Source organism: Nicotiana sylvestris, chromosome 7 (assembly GCF_000393655.2).
Source record: "Nicotiana sylvestris chromosome 7, ASM39365v2, whole genome shotgun sequence".
NCBI classification, from domain to species: Eukaryota; Viridiplantae; Streptophyta; class Magnoliopsida; order Solanales; family Solanaceae; genus Nicotiana; species Nicotiana sylvestris.
Genome location: NC_091063.1, coordinates 33,157,615 through 33,177,885, shown reverse-complemented (window position 1 = coordinate 33,177,885; position 20,271 = coordinate 33,157,615). Strand labels below are relative to the sequence as shown.

The window sequence follows — 20,271 nt, the reverse complement described above, 5'->3', positions numbered from 1 at the left end:
GAATCTACCCACAACTCCTAAAAAACCAGATCTAAAGATCCAAAACCTAGAACACGAATAGCGTTGGAATCCGGCCAGTCTTAACAGGGGTTTGCGGTCTAATAGACCTTAATCAAGGTGTTCTCGTGTGAGAACACCCTGATTAAAGTTTGTTCGGCCTCAAATGGTCGAAGCTAAGACGGATTTGGGTCAGTTTGGTTTAAACTTTTTCGGTAAGTTTTCCCTTCTCTTTGTTTTAGTTTTGATTGAGTTGTTAGCATGCTTTGTTGTGACTGTTTGTTATTGTCTGATAATTTTCTTAATTTCTTCCGTCTCTGTCAAAGACATTTTATTTGGTTGGTTGATTTTCTATGTGTGTTATGAATGTACTCTGTGATATACATGCTCGTCAATTAGATTAATCGTCAAATAAGTTAACTCATATAGGTTCCCAGTAATTGAACAAAAAATATTTGAAGTCATTCGGGACCCTATACATGTTGTTTATATGAGCGACTGATTATTACCTGTTATGTTTAGTATAGTCAACTCGATAAACGTCGTCGATTAGTTTTCTATAACTAATGGATCAAATGAGCTAATAATTTCACATGACTAATTGAACCATGTCACTGACTGAATGCCCGACATTGTTTGAAATGGGTTTGTTTGCATTGCAAAAACGACTGAAAAGGTTCAGTCCAGGGCAGTCCTAAATTTGAACTTTCAGAAGTTCAAAATGCCCTGATGCTGCAATGGGTTTAGGGCAGTAATAATCAAGGTTTAACAAGGGTAGTCTGGGGTTCGAAAAGAACAGAAAAGCTTAGTTTAAGTGAGCTGACAAGTAGGGTACTAAATTAGGATTAAACTAATGCCAATGGGGAACAAGACACAAGAGTATGGGGGTTAAAATGAATACGTAAATGAACCCATAACTCTTGAACAAAAGGAATAAGCCAGGCGTGGGGAACAAAATGGCTGACATCAAAACACTGCTTAGGCATGGGATTTAATAGGTATGGGCAGTCTGCAATTGGCAGAATCCAGGCAGCTTGACTGCACTGGTTTGTTGGCTTATAAATAAACTGTTTTCAGAACTTAAAAGGGGCTGGAAATTTTAGTCTTGAGAGAGGTCTAGTGAGTTGAAGAAAACTGGAAAAAAAAACAGAAAGAAATTTCCAGAAATACTGTAACTGAACACTGTCCAAAAACTGCACAAAGAAACCAAGTTGGTTATCCTTACTGGGGCTGTTATTGTTCCATTAAGAGAAGTCTGTGTATCTTCAGCTGTGATTGCTACTACATTGAGTTTCTGTGTGCTGTACATTGAGTTTTAGTCTCCCTGATTGTTTGAAACTGTGCTGGTTGTTTGCTGAGCTTTGGTGGTTATTGAATTTCTGTTGGCTATAGCACAAAATATTCTGGTTCTTTTCTCGATTGGTCTTGTTTCCCATCCTGTTTCCTGGGATTATTTGTCTGTTTCTCGACCAACGTGTGAACTCCATCTTTGTGGCTGTTTGATTGTTGTTGTGTTGGGCTGTATTATCTGTTGTTGTTGTGCTTGCTGCGTACCACTCAGCTGATCATTTTCTTCCTCCTTTTGTTCTCTATACCAGGTACACAAATATACTACTAGTGTAACTTGAAAAGTTTGAGCATGAATGTAAAGGAGAGGATCTGCAGATGTTTATATATACATAGACTGTTACATTAAATATTATGTACTGTATAATAATTTTCATTCATGTTTGGATAATAGAAGTAGCCTGCATGCTTAGTATATATCAATGTAGATTAGTTGAATGTTAGTTTATATATGTATGCTGTTAGGTGAAAATATTCCCAATGCAATGGGTTGTATCTTAGACTTAGTTTAATTGTGTCGTATATTCTTTAATGTAGGCCAAGCATGAAAACTATCCACTATTAGTTAAGTTCTTTCCCTTCTGATAAATGGTCTCATATAACTGGTAAACCATACTCTAGAACAAAGAACACAAAGCTTGCAGTCTCAACCTCATGAAGGTCAAGCCCGGGTCAAAACAGACCAAGCAGGCCCGCATCGAACAAACAGTGGCCCAGGTCTGGCCCATCCCGCATGAGCTGGATTTGGGCCCGTAATGTTCAATCAGCTGTCCGTGTGCGTAGTCACGTTTTCTGTATTCTGTAAAAGCATTTTGAATCCTGCTATAAATAAATCTGCAAGCGTGTAATTAACTAGGACTATTTCTATTTTCAATTAGTAGAGACAAACGCGACAAGAGACGTAGTTGCTATAGGATATCCTTTTAAAATAAGAATGAGACGAGCCCCGACAAACAAAATGTATAAAGCTGTGAGGCCCTCTCAAAATGTATGGTTTAATTAGAATTCGGAAGGACCGTTTAGCGAATTTCACGGTCTTCCCAAAATAATAACGCGATAGTCTCTTTAGGCCCGTGTTTAATATTTTACTTTCTTAAGCCTGGGTGTGCATTTCATGCGACCCAAATCCAAATCTCAAAACATCAAATAAAATGCGTTCTGGATTGTGGGTGCATTTCATGTGACGCAGTCCAAAGACGTGTTTTAAGCGATGTTCACATTCTTGTAAAATAATAATAATAAAGCGGTTAAAAGTTAAAATTGGCACATTGGTTCATAATTGTATGTAAAATCAGATAAATAAGCCGAATATAACAGTTGAGCGACCGTGCTAGAACCACGGAACTCGGGAATGCCTAACACCTTCTCCCGGGTTAACAGAATTTCTTATCCGGATTTCTGGTACGCAGACTGTAATATGGAGTCATTCTTTTCCTCTATTCGGGATTAAAATTGGTGACTTGGGACACCCTAAATCTCCCAAGTGGCAACTCTGAAATAAATAAACCAATCCCGTTTCGGTTGTCCTTTAATTGGAAAAAAACTCCCTTGTACCCTCTCGGGTACGTAAAAAGGAGGTGTGACAGCTCTGGCGACTCCGCTGGGGATTTGAAGACCCAGAACCACTGGTTCAGGGTTAGAAATTCGAGCTTAGAATAAATTGTTATGTTCAGCTTTATCTGATTTTGTTACATGATCTGTGTTTAATGTGCTAATTGGTTGCCTTTTACCGCTTTGATATTACGTGAGCTGTATATAAACTGTGCCGAAACCCATATCCTTTCTGAGTCTTCTAAATCATGAAGAAGGGTGTACTTCGTATGACTTCTTTTCTGTATAGTGTCAAATCCTAATTTAGAACGAGGTTCGGACAAGTTGCTAAGCCGGTGAAGCTTCTGTATTCCTGGTACGCTGCCCCCCTCGGCTCGAGCTGTCCGCTCGGGTAAGCCAGGTCTAGAACAAACACCCAGGTTCTGAACCTAGAATAACTCAACTTCATGCCGGATCCCTAGTAGGAACGCTTATTTGCATCATGTGCATTTTTGACTTAGGGGACTCAACACAGGGGTTGGGTCCGTCTAGGAATAGCAACCTGAAACAGAAAAGGCCATCCTGATGCATCCTGCTCACTGCTTGTGCATTTATTTGCTTCAAACATGCATGATGACTAGTTTTGAATGTTGGGACAAAGTTCAGATAGAAGAGAAAATGGGTATATTTATTTTAATAGTTTGTTTTACTAAAAATAAAGGAAAAGAGAAAAGAGAAAAATAGCAAGCTGAGAATGAGGAATGAGTTTTATTTTAGTTTACTTTATTTTTTATTTTTTTTTTAAAAAAAATAATAATAATAATAATAATAATAAATAAATAAGCTAGTTGGTTTATTACCCGAACTACGTCGGTTTGATTCTCACCGGATGTGGGATACGTAGGCAACCCTCATCGGGTCCAACTCCCTTTTTCATTTTACCAATAATGATATACCATAAAGTATATATGTATATATATATATACACATGTATATAAATATGTATATATATATATATATACACATGTATATAAATACATATATTGTTTTCTTGATTGTTTTCAAAGATTTTTGTTTAGAGTCAAAATAAAGGTTTTGTTTTCGCCTAAAAAGTCACCTTAATAAATGTGCAGGATGAGCACAGAGCAAAATGAACCATTCTCGGCCCTCAGCGAGGTCCCTCTACAACTCCACATGTGGTGGAATGACTTGGAAACCGATAGCAAAGGGATAGTAGGAAGAATATTGGGAGGTTTTGTCAATTTGTTGGGTGTTAGGCCGAGGACAGATATTCTTGAAGCTCTAATACCATTTTGGGACCCAACCCGCAATGTATTCCGCTTTGTTGACTTTGAACTTTCACCAACACTTGAGGAAGTCGCCGGATATGCGGGATTGAATGAGAGGTTAAGAGGGCAATATTTACTTTCGCCAAGGCCAGTGTCTCCGCATGCGTTTCTGTATCTACTAAGCATTAGTCGGAAGATACAACATGACGATTTATCAAAAGGATGTTGTGATCTCCATTTCTTGTATCAGCGGTACGGAGCTCCGCAGGGTTTCGAGGAACCAAACCTTGGACTGACTCACGGCGGGAACAGAAACAAATGGGAAGCAAGACGTACTTTGGCTTTCATCACAGCGTTCTTGGGAGTCGTGTTCTGTCCAAGGAAGGATAAAAAGATAGAGAAAGGCCTGGTAGGGATGGACGACGTTGCAATCAAAAGAACCAACAGTATTGTGGTTCCTTTGATTTTGTCCGAAATCTACCGAGCTCTGACTATATGCCGAGAAGGAGGCAAGTTCTTCCAAGGTTGCAATCTGTTACTTCAGCTATGGATGCAAGAACACCTCCATCACCAAGTAGGATACATTAACCACGGGTTGACCGAGAGGAATTGTATCAGCGGATTCGAGAAGCGCATAGCAGGCGCCAGATTTCCTGAAGGTGTCGAAGCATGGTTTACACGGTTAAGGTCAACAACAGCTGACCAAATTGAATGGGCATTTGGTTGGTTGATTGATACTGAGGTGATCTACATGTCGGCTGAAGAATGTCATGTTCTCTTAATGGGACTTCGCAGCATCCAGCCATATGCCCCTCATCGGGTATTACGACAGCTGGGCAGGTTTCAAGTAATCCCTACTGATGAAGATCTGAGCAAGCACGCTTTGAAGCTGAGCCCGGGAGTCATATTTCCCGAGGGGAAGATTAGAAAGCTGTGGCACGAATGTAGATTCTTGGAACCCAAGACCATGGTGCGAGAACTAGCTAAAGGTGAGGTAGACCCAAAGTACGATGCTTGGTTCGAAAGAAGGTTTCAGATTCGGCAAAGACCTGCTAAAAGAGCCCACGTCCAACACTTCACAGATGATTCACAGGAGCAATGGGGATGGTTAAAAAGGGAGGAAGGTTACCGGTTTGAAATCGGGAAACTAAAGCAACAAGTTGAAAGGCTTGTATTTGAGAACAATGTGCAATACGCCTCGGAGCAGGCTGAAAGAAACAAGCTAGCCCAAGAAAACCAAACCCTGAAGGCCCGCCTTCGCCAAGCCAGTAAGAATAACGTTGACCGACAGAAGTGTCGCTCTGACGAAAGATTGATAGCAAGTTTGAGAAATCAGGTCGTCCAAAGCCAAGAAGAATTAGAACAATCAGAAGCTTGCATAGCAAGGATGAAGGTTAGATGGGCAAAGTACACAATGGCCCGGAAGCAGCGTCTGCAACAAGTCATAAGGGATTATGAAATGAGCATCGGGATATTAAGGAAGACGAACTCCACTCTACATGATCGGATAGTCAAACAAGCACGAGATGCTCAGGCCGGCAGAAGACATTGTTACGATGCAATGGCCTGCATGGAAAGACAAATGGAGTTGTTCCAAGATCGACTTGCCGACAATGCTCAGGCACTGGGATTGAAGAACCGACAAATCAGGCAATTGTTCATTGAAAGGGACAACATTTGAGGAAGAATTGACGAAATTGGGCATTACATCTTCATGAAATGCTTAGCATGTGAGCGAGCACCTCGGAAGACCCTTCTTGTTTCCATCATGGGCTGCGTCCACCGGATTATGAACGACCTGAAGAGCTTGCAGAGGGACCTCACACCAAGGGCCTCAAAAAGGCCGAGTGATGCCTCGCGGGCCCTTAAGTTGGAATATTAATCTTTGGTCGATGTCTTGTTTATTTAGCTTTGTCGCTTTCCCATATGTTGTTCTCTTTTCTTTTAATCAGATAGGAATCTGTACTATTGCTATTATTTGTTTGAAGTAATGTGTAATAGCAAAATTTTGAGAATGAATTTTCCAAAAAGAATTTTGTGTTTCTTTGCTTTAAGGCAGAACTACGCCTGGTCTGATTCGCGCGGGGACGTGATACGTAGGCAATCCCCATAATATTCGACCGCTTTTAATAAAGAAAGAAAAGAAAATACAAATAAAAAGGACAAATGAGCAAGCCGGGATGACGCATGTTGTTTGAAGCAAAGCATGTAGAAACGGTTAACTGCCTAGGAGCATTGCATCCTTTACGTGTTGTGATCAAATCTGTTAAACTCTAACGCTAACAAAGTTTGTTGTTGTCTGATTCCAGACAAGTTAGTTGTTAAAGAACTCTGGCAACACACTCCTATCAAACCAGATCCAAAGTACCGGTAGCAACAAGCATGACTACTTCAGAGAATAGTAATGAGGAAGAAAGGCCGATGAGCCAGTTGTTAAAGGAAGCGATGGAAAAGATCGAAAGGATGGGACTAGAGATGAATGCAATGCAGCTAGCCCTAGCCAAAGCACAAAAGACCCCTGAGCCACTGGGACACATGCCGGAATACCCTCACTCCGGCCCTTCCACAAGCCTTCCAAATCCCCGTTATCATCAATAAAGAAGCCCTCATGATTCCCAAGCTCCACCACCCCATCAACCTCTCCCAACACCCAGTATTCCCACTTTTGTGGGACCCACATCAGCCCTCTTGCAAAGAGCGACCAGTGAGCCATTGTTTCAGGCTCACGATACACAATACTATCCCCCCGAGCCTACGTTTCATGCTCCCGAGCCACATGCCTACAATCCGCACTTGGAAGTACCGGCAGAGATTGAAAAGCCGGTTAAAGCCCCTGAACAGGATGAGGTATTGAGAAAGTTCAAAAGCCTGGAGCAGTCCTTCAGGAACCTGCACGGACTGGGCAACCAAGTCAGCGTAGCTTACAAAGATCTATGCCCTTTCCCGGACGTCCAGCTCCCGGCTGGGTTCAAGATGCCTAAGTTTGATTTATATGAAGGGCACGGTGATCCCATGGCACATTTGCGGGGATTCTGTAGCAAAATGAGAGGGGCAGGCGGCAAGGATGAGCTACTGATAGCTTATTTCGGCCAGAGTCTGAGCGGATCTGCACTAGAATGGTATACGAGGCAGGATTCCAGTAGGTGGTATACTTGGGATGATCTGGCGCAGGCTTTTGCAGGTCATTTCCAATACAATCTCGAGATAGTCCTTGACCGTCTCACATTATTAAGAACTGGGAAGAAACCCGGGGAAAGTTTTCGCGAGTTCGGATTCTGATGGAGAGAACAAGCAGCTAGAGTCGATCCTCCCATGAGAGAGGGAGAGATGGTTGACTATTTCTTACAAACATTGGACCCAACCTACTTTGGTCACTTGGTGACAACGGTTGGAAAATCCTTCAACGAGGTGGTCAAAATAGGGGTCATGATAGAAGAGGGTCTGAGGTCTGACAAAATCTTGAACTACTCGGCACTCAAGGCCACAACCCAGGATATTCAGAGCGGTACGGGAAGTGCGCTGAGAAGAAAGAAAGAAGAGGTTGCCACGATCGAGGCAGGCAGTTGGTCCAGGGCTGGCAAACCACACTACAACCAACCCAGACCTCACAGGTCAAACTACCCATACAACCCACCCCAAAATTTCTATCCACCTCGAGAACCTCATTGTTCCGTACACCAAGCCCAGGCATACACTCCGCCTCCGGTTCGACCGCAATGGTGCGCGTCGGCTCCCCAGAACATATATGCACCACCACAAAACACCTATCCTCCACCGAGGGCGTATAGAAACCCTTCAGGGGCAGGCTTTTGGGGAAATCCAGATGCTAGGAATGACAGGTTGCGGAAACAAAGAACTTTCACGGAGTTGGGAGAAACCTACACTGCTTTGTTCCACAAGCTGAGGCAATTGGGTTTGGTTAGTCCTGTCTAGACTCGAGAACCAAATCCCCCACCTCAGAATTTGGATCGATCAATAAGTTGTGAATACTGCTCCGGGATGCTCGGGCATGATACCGAGAAGTGTTGGAAATTGAGGCATGCCATACAGGATCTTATTGACACCAATAAGATCGAGGTCCAGACACCGGAAGCTCCTAACATCAACCAGAACCCACTGCCAGCGCACCACGAGACTCACATGATTGAGTTAGTATATGAGGGAGGAGAGTTGAGAAAACCCTCACAAACAGTGATGATGATCCAGGCCGCCCCGAAGGAAGTCTCAACCAGTGGAGGAACGAGGGTACAGTCGCAGGGAGAAGGCGTCAAGCCAGTAGTGATATTGGGTAAGAGCCCGTCTGCCATAACAAGCAAACCCGAGCCAAACAAGTTGGTAATATCAGGGATTCCGCCCGCACCTGCAGTTGTGTTGAAGGGGGCATATAGAGAATTGGTCACCATAAAGCCTGTAGTCCAGCTGCCGATGATTGATAGCAAGGTTGTGCCTTGGAAATATGAAAAAGCGGTGGTGATATACAAAGGAAAACAGGTGGAAGAAGTCAGTTGTGAAGCGCAAGGGTTGACTCGATCAGGTCGTTGTTTTTCTCCAGTGGAGCTAAGAAGAACCAACCTGGCTGCAACCAAGAAACCTGTGTCCGAAGAAGAGGTTGAGGAGTTCCTGAGGAAGATGAAAGTGCAGGACTACTCCGTGGTCGAATAGCTGAGAAAAACACCGGCCCAGATCTCGTTGCTGTCATTACTGATCCATTTTGAGGAGCATCGACGGACTTTGATGAAGATATTGAACGAAGCTCATGTACCCAACGAGATTTCTGTAAACCACCTAGAAACCATTGCCAACAAGATTTTCGAGGTAAACAGGGTAACATTCTCAGATGATGATCTGCCGGTGGAAGGTACGGAGCATAATAAAGCTCCATACCTAGCTGTCAAATGTGAAGACTCGGTGGTAACTCGAGTATTGGTGGATAACGGCTCAAGTGCCAATATTTGTCCACTATCTACCCTGAACCAGTTAAAGATCGACCACGGAAGAATCCACAAGAATAACATCTATGTCCGAGGATTCGACGGAAACGGAACAGCCACTGTGGGGGATGTTGTACTTGAATTGACCATCGGTCCAGTCCTGTTTACCATGGAGTTCCAGGTGTTAGATGCCACAGTGTCTTACAACCTACTGTTAGGACGACCATGGATTCATGCATCCAAAGTAGTGCCCTCCACCCTACATCAGATGGTAAAGTTCGAGTGGGAAAGACAAGAGGTCATGCTACACGGCGAGGACCCGGCGTGCACCATGGGTGGCGCCATTGTACCTTTCATAGAGACCGCTGACGACAAAGGTCCTTGGGTCTACCAAATTTTCGATACAGGGTCGACCAACAAAATTTCTGAAGGAGAAATCATCCCGCACCCTAGGGTAGCTGCCGCAACAGTCATGATGATCTCAGAAATGCTGGGGAATGGATTTGTGCCGGGAAAGGGCCTGGGAGTCGAGCTGCAGGGGATTGTCCAACCTGTCACCTTGCCTAAAAATCTGGAAACTTTCGGATTGGGGTTCAGACCAACCGCAGCAGATAGGAAGCAAGCGCGAAAAATGAGGAGGAAGGTGTGGTTTCTGCCTAAACCGGTGCCACGTCTCTCAAGGTCTTTTGTCAAAGCAAGTGCCAAGGGGTCACCGGTCCCAAAGATTCTAGGACCATTGATCGGTATAAATGAGGACCTGAATCAGAGTTTTGAGAGGCTATTCGCTGATGTCAGTGTGGTAGAAGCTGGAGAAGGTTCTAGCAGAACAGAGATACAGTTTGTGGGGCCTGAGGCCAAGACCAACAATTGGACAGTTACTCCTCTTCCTGTCCGAGGGGAGTCTTGGTAGTAGGCTTTGATTTATGTTTTGTGTGTTTTGTTTTGTTCGGATTATTCCAGGGTGTAATCCAAATTTTACTTTCGTTTTTGTAAAAGTGTGAACCCTTTTATCCCGCAAGTTTAATAAAGTTCTCTTCTTTTGTCCCATTTTAATTTTGTTTTGTTCTTCTTTTTCTTTCTGAACAGTTCTCTTTTTACTGGTTCTAATGACATGGCATGCACAGCGGATCTTCGACCTAGTCTAATAAATCAATCTGAATCCGACTCAATGATGCAAGAGGTCGTTTGCGACGATGAATTTGAATATGACGAAGATAAGGCCTTCGAAGAGATAAACCGAGAACTATGCCAATTTGAAGAAAAACCCAAGCCTAACCTAAATGACACTGAGGCTGTAAATCTAGGAGACGCTGATAATGTCCAAGAAACCAAAATCAGCATCCACATTGAGCCGAAGGTCAGGGAAGAATTGATCAAAACCCTCATGGAATTCAAGGATGTTTTTGCATGGTCATATGACGATATGCCTGGATTAAGCACCAATTTAGTGGTTCACAAATTGCCCACTGACCCGGCATACCCTCCGGTCAAGCAAAAGCTAAGGAAGTTTAAAACAGAAATGAGTGTAAAGATCAAAGAAGAGGTGATTAAGCAGTTGCAGGCGAAGGTCATTCGGGTCACTCGATATCCTGAGTGGTTGGCCAATGTGGTACTAGTTCCAAAGAAGGATGGGAAAATCAGGGTGTGCGTCGACTACCGCAACCTCAGCAAAGCAAGTCCCAAGGACAATTTTCCATTGCCCAACATCCATATCTTGATCGATAATTGCGCTGGGCGCGAGATCGGATCCTTTGTAGATTGTTATGCCGGTTATCATCAGATCCTAATGGACGAGGAGGATGCGGAAAAGACAACATTTATTACGCCATGGGGAACCTACTGCTATCGGGTAATGCCGTTCGGTTTAAAGAACGCTGGGGCAACGTACATGCGAGCAATGACTGCTGTGTTTCATGACATGATACACAAAGAAATAGAGGTGTACGTCGATGATGTGATCATCAAATCTTGGCGTCAGGAGGACCATGTGGCAGACCTAAGGAGATTTTTCCAAAGACTCCGGAGGTATGATATCAAGCTTAACCCGGCCAAATGCGCATTCGGGGTTCCATCAGGAAAGTTGCTAGGATTCATCGTCAGTCGACGGGGGATTGAGTTAGACCCATCCAAAATTGAATCCATCCGAGATTTGCCACCGCCAAGGAACAAAACAGAGGTAATGAGTTTGCTGGGTAGACTCAATTACATCAGCAGGTTCATCGCTCAACTCACAGCAACTTGTGAGCCCATATTTCGGTTGCTGAGAAAGGATGCTGCGGTAGGTTGGACGGCAGAGTGTCAGGAGGCCTTTGACCAAATCAAAGGGTATCTGTCTAATCCACCCGTATTGGTCCCGCCTAAGCCAGGGAAGCCCTTAATTCTTTATCTGACGGTCCTGGAAAATTCATTTGGTTGTGTGCTGGGGCAACATGACGACACAGGAAGGAAGGAGCAGGCCATCTACTATCTTAGCAAGAAATTCACAGTACATGAGGTCAAGTACACTCAACTCGAGAAAACATGTTGCGCCCTAACTTGGGTAGCTCAGAAGTTGAAGCACTACCTATCTTCGTATACTACTTATCTCATATCCCGTTCGGACCCATTGAAGTATATCTTTCAGAAACCTATGCCCACGGGAAGTTTGGCAAAATGGCAAATTCTGCTCACAGAGTTTGATATCGTCTATGTGACGAGGACAGCCATGAAAGCCCAGGCGCTGGCCGATCATTTGGCAGAGAATCCTGTTGATGAAAAATACGAGCCTTTAAGAACGTATTTTCCCGACGAGGAGGTAATGCATACAAATGAGTTAGAGTTACCCGAGGAACCGGGTTGGAAGCTTTTCTTCGATGGAGCTGCAAACGCGAAAGGGGTTGGAATAGGAGCAGTACTTATTTCTGAAACAGGACGCCATTATCCTGTTACGGCTCAACTACGCTTCTATTGCACCAATAATATGGCCGAGTATGAAGCTTGCATTCTGGGTCTGTGCTTGGGTGCGGACATGGATGTCCCAGACGTCTTGGTCTTGGGAGACTCGGACCTCTTGGTACATCAGATTCAGGGTGAATGGGAAACGCGAGATCTAAAGCTCATACCATATCGACAATGCTTGCATGATCTGAGCAAGCAATTTCGATCGGTGAAGTTCAAACATATCCCGAGAGTTCACAATGAGGTTGCGGATGCCTTGGCCACCTTAGCATCAATGCTGCACCACCCTGACAAAATGTATGTTGATCCTCTGCACATCCAGGTCCGTGATCAGCACGCTTACTGCAATGCCATAGAAGAAGAAGCAGATGGCGAACCCTGGTTTCATGATATCAAGGAATACCTCAGAATGGGGATATATCCAGAACATGCCTCTGGAGACCAAAAAAGAGCCCTTCGGCGTTTGTCGAATGGTTTCTTCCTCAGCGGAGGAGTATTGTACAAAAGAACCCCGGATTTGGGATTGTTGAGATGCATAGATGCCGGTCAAGCCACGACGGTTATGGCAGAGGTACATGCTGGAGTTTGTGGGCCACACATGAGCGGATATGTATTGGCAAGGAAGATCCTTCGAACAGGGTGTTATTGGCTCACCATGGAACACGACTGTATCACCTTTCGTGAGGAAATGCCATCAGTGCCAGATACATGGAGATTTGATTCATTCTCCGCCAACAGAGTTACATACGATGTCAGCACCCTGGCCGTTTGTGGCATGGGGCATGGATGTCATTGGACCTATTGAGCCGGCAGCATCCAACGGTCATAGGTTCATTCTAGTGACCATTGATTACTTCACCAAATGGGTTGAGGCTAAAACCTTCAAGTCGGTAACTAAAAAGGCAGTGGTGGATTTTGTGCACTCCCATATCATCTGCAGATTTGGGATCCCAAAAGTAATCATCACGGATAACGGTGCGAATCTTAACAGCAGCCTGATGAGAGAGGTATGCCAACAATTCAAGATTACACACCGCAATTCCACCCCATATCGTCCCAAGGCGAATGGAGCGGTCGAAGCAGCCAATAAGAACATCAAGAAGATACTGCGAAAGATGGTGGAAGGGTCCAGACAATGGCACGAGAGATTACCCTTTGCTTTGTTGGGTTACCGCACTACTGTCCGGACTTCCAAAGGTACAACTCCTTATTTGTTGGTGTACAAAACTGAGGCCGTAATACCAGCGGAGGTTGAAATTTCGTCCCTCCGGATTGTCGCTGAAGCCGGGATTGATGATGAGGAATGGGTCAAAGCTCGATTGGAACAGTTGAGCTTGATAGATGAGAAAAGATTGGCAGCAGTGTGCCATGGTCAGCTATACCAGAAGAGAATGGCGAGAACATATAATAAGAAGGTGCGCCCCAGGAAGTTTGAAGTAGGGTAGCAGGTATTGAAGAAGATCCTCCCACATCAGGTCGAGGCAAAAGGCAAATTCGCCCCAAATTGGCAAGGGCCTTATATCGTGACCAGAGTATTGTCCAACGGTGCTTTGTGTTTGACAGATATCGAGGGGAGATGTGTCGACATGGCTATCAATTCTGATGCAGTCAAGAGATATTATGCGTAATTTCTTTAATTATGGCAATTTTTGGTTCGTTTGTTTGTATCTGGTATTTATTGGATAATGAGATGACGGAGGCAATTCTTTCTTCTATCCAAACACTTTAACCCTTGTTTCCCCCTTTTGAGCCTTAAGTTATTCTTTCATACCCCTCTTTTGGAATCACTAACGGAAAAGATATGAAAAGAGAAAGAAGAAAAGATAATTTTTAAGAAAAAATGAAAAAAAAATGAAAAAAAAAAGAAGAAAAAAAGGAAAAAAAAAAAGAAAAAGAAGAAGATAAAAACCACGAGGTGGGAACTACGTTTGACCTGATTCCTCGAAGAGGATACGTAGGCGCCTCACGGCTCGGTCATAGTGTGCATAATAGGCATAGTGTGCGTAACGCACGTAGCTCAACATAAGTGTAAAAAAAAAAAAAATCCCCAAGCAAGAAAACTGGGGCAGAGGTTATGTTTTAAGTTCCAACAAAGGTTTGATTCCAAAAGTTGTAGCAGATCACCCGTCGAAATTATTTCATTTTTCAATAAGCCTTTCTTTACCCCCACACCAAAACCAACATCGACGTCCAAAAGACCTCCCGATCAATATCCAAGAGATGCCAAGTTAGGCAAATAAAGCCGAGAATAATACCCCGATCTCCAGCAAAGAAGAGGATCATAAGACTGGGAAGGAATTGATGGTCAAAGGAATCTTCAGAAGAGAGGGTCGTATCGACAACACCCCGATTCCTCGATGAAAAATAAAATGAGAGAGTCTTATCGGTGAAAACCTTCACAGGCACCGAAAGGCGACGTAAGATGAGAGATATAAAATGAGAGAGTCTTATTGGTGAAAACCTTCACAGGCACCATAAGGCGCCGGGAGATGAGAGAAAAGAGAGAGTCTCATTAGTGAAAACCCCTCGAAGGGCACTATGAGGCGACAAGACAGATCAACAAAAAGCGACCACATTCGCAACGAAATGGACACTCATTTATCATCCCCAGCAAGTCAGACCATCGGGCAAATCGATTGATACAACTAGACTGGGTCGAGAATCTATGGTGCACGTCATGATCACGGGGACCAGTCATGTCCTCCAGATAAGTTCTTCTGAATTTCTTCTCCCACCAAATATTGGTTCAGAAAGATTTTCTCCTTTTTCTATCTTTTATTTCTCTTCCTAAAAATTTGTCTTGAAAAGGATTATTCAAAGCTTACTACCAGAGTCCAAAGGGGGATTCATCCAATGCAGGATAACCCCAACAGTCCTAAAGGTTGGCCCCAGGCAATGCAGTGTTGTGCCCTGCGGTTTTGGAGGAGGTAAACTCCTAAAGGGAGTGGTTTCGGGAGTAAGAGCAGACTCCCACAGCATGTACTGTAAAGAGAAAGCAGAAAAGGGGATAAATTGAAAACCAATCCCCAGCAGGCCGGATACCCCCAGCAAGCAATTTTGTCCACCAACCAATTATGGAGGCATAGAGCAAGAAAAGGGGAAGAGAGAAAAATCATCCGCCGGAAAGGCACCTCCTCCCACCACGATTAAAACTAACTAAATCCTTTTGTCTGCTGCAGGAAAACAAAGGATTGACAATGGCAGCAGGACGCAACGCCAGGGAAATCACCAAAACCGGGGCAAAAAATTTTCTGCCGATTGTCAAAAATTTTCTCGGAAGAACGGGGAAACAATTTCAATACATTTAAGTTCTAGGTCGCCCAACAGTAAAATGCGGGAATACATTTAAGTTCTAGGTCGCCCACCAGTAAAATGCGGGAATACATTTAAGTTCTAGGTCGCCCACCAGTAAAATGCGGGAATACATTTAAGTTCTAGGTCGCCCACCAGTAAAATGCGGGAATACATTTAAGTTCTAGGTCGCCCACCAGTAAAATGCGGGAATACTTTTAAGTTCTAGGTCGCCCACCAGTAAAATGCGGGAATACTTTTAAGTTCTAGGTCGCCCACCAGTAAAATGCGGGAATACATTTAAGTTCTAGGTCGCCCACCAGTAAAATGCGGGAATACTTTTAAGTTCTAGGTCGCCCACCAGTAAAATGCGGGAATACTTTTAAGTTCTAGGTCGCCCACCAGTAAAATGCGGGAATACTTTTAAGTTCTAGGTCGCCCACCAGTAAAATGCGGGAATACTTTTAAGTTCTAGGTCGCCCACCAGTAAAATGCGGGAATACATTTAAGTTCTAGGTCGCCCACCAGTAAAATGCGGGAATACATTTAAGTTCTAGGTCGCCCACCAGTAAAATGCGGGAATACATTTAAATTCTAGGTCGCCCACCAGTAAAATGCGGGAATACATTTAAGTTCTAGGTCGCCCACCAGTAAAATGCGGGAATACTTTTAAGTTCTAGGTCGCCCACCAGTAAAATGCGGGAATACTTTTAAGTTCTAGGTCGCCCACCAGTAAAATGCGGGAATACTTTTAAGTTCTAGGTCGCCCACCAGTAAAATGCGGGAATACTTTTAAGTTCTAGGTCGCCCACCAGTAAAATGCGGGAATACATTTAAGTTCTAGGTCGCCCACCAGTAAAATGCGGGAATACATTTAAGTTCTAGGTCGCCCACCAGTAAAATGCGGGAATACTTTTAAGTTCTAGGTCGCCCACCAGTAAAATGCGGGAATACTTTTAAGTTCTAGGTCGCCCACCAGTAAAATGCGGGAATACATTTAAGTTCTAGGTCGCCCACCAGTAAAATGCGGGAATACATTTAAGTTCTAGGTCGCCCACCAGTAAAATGCGGGAATACATTTAAGTTCTAGGTCGCCCACCAGTAAAATGCGGGAATACTTTTAAGTTCTAGGTCGCCCACCAGTAAAATGCGGGAATACTTTTAAGTTCTAGGTCGCCCACCAGTAAAATGCGGGAATACTTTTAAGTTCTAGGTCGCCCACCAGTAAAATGCGGGAATACTTTTAAGTTCTAGGTCGCCCACCAGTAAAATGCGGGAATACATTTAAGTTCTAGGTCGCCCACCAGTAAAATGCGGGAATACTTTTAAGTTCTAGGTCGCCCACCAGTAAAATGCGGGAATACATTTAAGTTCTAGGTTGCCCACTAGTAAAATGCGGGAATACTTTTCAGCTCTAGATTTTGGAAATCAGTAACCCCACCTGAAGGCGGAAGGTTACAATAGAGATCCCCTGGCAGGAAACAATAAAATCCCCAGCACCAAGAAGCAGAAGGCTGCAAAGGCAAGCGCGCGATTCAAAAGGAAGAAGGAATGCACAATTTGGGAACGTTATAGCATGCCCAACATAACAATTTTGATGAAGAAAGCCATACCACTGAAGAAACCATTGAAAGGCTTAAAGAAGAGGGCCATGTTCCCAGCAGATCAAGCGAAGTGATGAAAACTGACATTCAGAAAAGGCGAAGGACCAGTATCATCCCCCAAGTTCACAAAATAAAGGCATCGGAGGAAAGCGCTAGCCGACAAGAAAGCAAGGCAACAAGAACGAGTCGAGGATAGATGAGATCTCATGATCCATAGTCTAGCTTAGCTTCTTGTTTTTCCTTTCAGAACAATGTAACAAGGAGATCGGTGAGCGGTAGCATCCTGCAGCAACATGCAACAGCGCACAACAACAGCGAGCTCTACAGTCACACGGTAGTCCCAGCTACCAAAATTTCCCGAACTATATTGGCCTGATTCCTGTTCAGCCCAGGATATGTAGGAAACCTCTGAAGTAAAGGTTTGGTCAAATCTTTTTCAAAAAATGCTTCACGCAGAGTACTCAGACGAGCAAAAATCGCCCGCTTTATCTTTGCGCGAAAACCCTTCGTGTCTTCGGGAAAAGAGGGGCAGCTGTAAGCACGTGATTTTTGCTTCACGGACAAACGCTCCAAAAAGAAAACAAAAATAGTGACCAGTGACCTCGCTGTACAAATTTCCAATTTTTTCGTGACATGTGCTGTTAGTCATTTGTGGGTCTGTCCATTTTGCATTTAATCTTACCGATAAAAATACAAAGTATGTATGTCATGGTAATTAAACCATAATTCGGTCATTAAAAAAAAAGAAGAAAATTCACAAAAAATATGTGTGCATCTTTTATTTCAGGTTGTGATTTAACCATTTAGAATTTTTTAGTATGTGTGTAAATAATTGTGTTAAGTATTGATTAGTTGGATGTAGCAAGTTCATTTTAATTTAGTTGTATTTTTAAAATTGGAAAACAAAAGAAAAAGAATGCAAATGGTGCAGTAAATCGGACTTGGGCCTATTTTTGAATTGAGGCCCAAGTTCAGCCCACATCAGCCACGTCCAAGGACCCGGTCCAGACCAGGCCTGCCCAGGCACCTCCCGAAACGACGCCGCATAGGGCGTCTGATATGAGCCGTTCAACCATACCCATCCAACGGTCCACATCCGCACCCGTAACCCGACCTGTTTAGCCGATCCTACCCAACCCCTCACTTAAATCCAAACGACCCCGTTTTAATGCCAAACGACCTCGTCTCACCCCTCACCATCAGATCCAAGCCGTTGAGATCATCTGATCTAACGTCCCGGATCCAATCCTCTACTCCGTATATAAACCTTCCCTCACACCCCACGCCCCCTATCCGAACCCCCCTTCACTCATCTCCTTCACCAAGCCCTGAACCCCCGAAACCCTAGCAGCCACCCTAGTTTCCCTTTCACCAGAACCCGGCGGCATGAACGCCGGTGACCACCTCCTGAACACCCTAGGACCACCTCACTCTTCTGAACATGGATCTGTTACCCCTAGCCTCGAATCACCTTCCTTCGTCTCGAATCTTCATTTGAAGATTCGAGTCGAACTCTGACTTATACCAAACCTCACCATCTTCGTACTAGACACTCCCCTGACCTTCCTCGTGACCAAACCAGACTTGGTTTGGTCCGAATCTACCCAAAACTCCTAAAAAACCAGATCTGAAGATCCAAAACCTAGAACACGAATAGCCTTGGAATCCGGCCGGTCTTAACAGGGGTTTGAGGTCTAATAGACCTTAATCAAGGTGTTCTCGTGTGAGAACACCCTGATTAAAGTTTGTTCGGCCTCAAATGGTCGAAGCTAAGATGGATTTGGGTCAGTTTGGTTTAAACTTTTTCGGTAAGTTTTCCCTTCTCTTTATTTTAGTTTTGATTGAGTTGTTAGCATGCTTTGTTGTGACTGTTTGTTATTGTCTGATAATTTTCTAATTTCTTCCGTCTCTGTCAAAGACCTTTTATTTGGTCGGTTGACTTTCTATGTGTGTTCTGAATGTACTCTGTGATATACATGCTCGTCAATTAGATTAATAGTCAAATAAGTTAACTCATATAGGTTCCCAGTAATTGAACAAAAAATATTTGAAGTCATTCGGGACCCTGTACGTGTTGTTTATATGAGCGACTGATTATTACCTATTATGTTTAGTATAGTCGACTCGATAAACGTCGTCGATTAGTTTTCTATAACAATGGATCAAATGAGCTAATAATTACACATGACTAATTGAACCATGTCAATGACTGAATGCCCGACATTGTTTGAAATGGGTTTGTTTGCATTGCAAAAATGACTGAAAAGGTTCAGTCCAGGGCAGTCCTGAATTTGAACTTTCAGAAGTTCAAAATGCCCTGATGCTGCAATGGGTTTAGGGCAGTAATAATCAAGGTTTAACAAGGGTAGTCTGGGGTTCGAAAAGAACAGAAAAGCTTAGTTTAAGTGAGCTGACAAGTAGGGTACTAAATTAGGATTAAACTAATGCCAATGGGGAACAAGACACAAGAGTATGGGGTTAAAATGAATACGTAAATGAACCCATAACTCTTGAACAAAAGGAATAAGCCAGGCATGGGGAACAAAATGGCTGGCATCAAAACGATGCTTAGGCATGGGATTTAATAGGTATGGGCAGTCTGCAATTGGCAGAATCCAGGCAGCTTGACTGCACTGGTTTGTTGGCTTATAAATAAACTGTTTTCAGAACTTAAAAGGGGCTGGAAATTTTAGTCTTGAGAGAGGTCTAGTGAGTTGAAGAAAGCTGGAAAAAAAACAGAAAGAAATTTCCAGAAATACTTTAACTTAACACTGTCCAAAAACTGCACAAAGAAACCAAGTTGGTTATCCTAGCTGGGGCTGTTATTGTTCCATTAAGAGAAGTCTGTGTATCTTCAGCTGTGATTGCTACTACATTGAGTTTCTGTGTGCTGTACATTGAGTTTTAGTCTCCCTGATTGTTTGAAACTGTGCTGGTTGTTTGCTGAGCTTTGGTGGTTATTGAATTTTTGTTGGCTATAGCACAAAATATTCTGGTTCTTTTCTCGATTGGTCTTGTTTCCCATCCCGTTTCCTGGGATTATTTGTCTGTTGCTCGACCAACGTGTGAACTCCATCTTTGTGGCTGTTTGATTGTTGCTGTGTTGGGCTGTATTATCTGTTGTTGCTGTGCTTGCTGCGTACCACTCAACTGATCATTTTCTTCCTCCTTTTGTTCTCTATACCAGGTACACAAATATACTACCATTGTAACTTGAAAAGTTTGAGCATGAATGTAAAGGAGAGGATCTGCAGATGTTTATATATACATAGACTGTTACATTAAATATCATGTACTGTATAATAATTTTCATTCCTGTTTGGATAATAGAAGTAGCCTGCATGC

The 20,271-nt window shown here is 43.5% G+C and overlaps 1 pseudogene; it reads right to left on the bottom strand.

Annotated features, from left to right (window-relative positions):
* LOC138872965 (probable cytochrome c biosynthesis protein) overlaps positions 1-20,271 on the bottom strand; it is a 49,051-nt pseudogene that overhangs the window by 19,031 nt on the left and 9,749 nt on the right.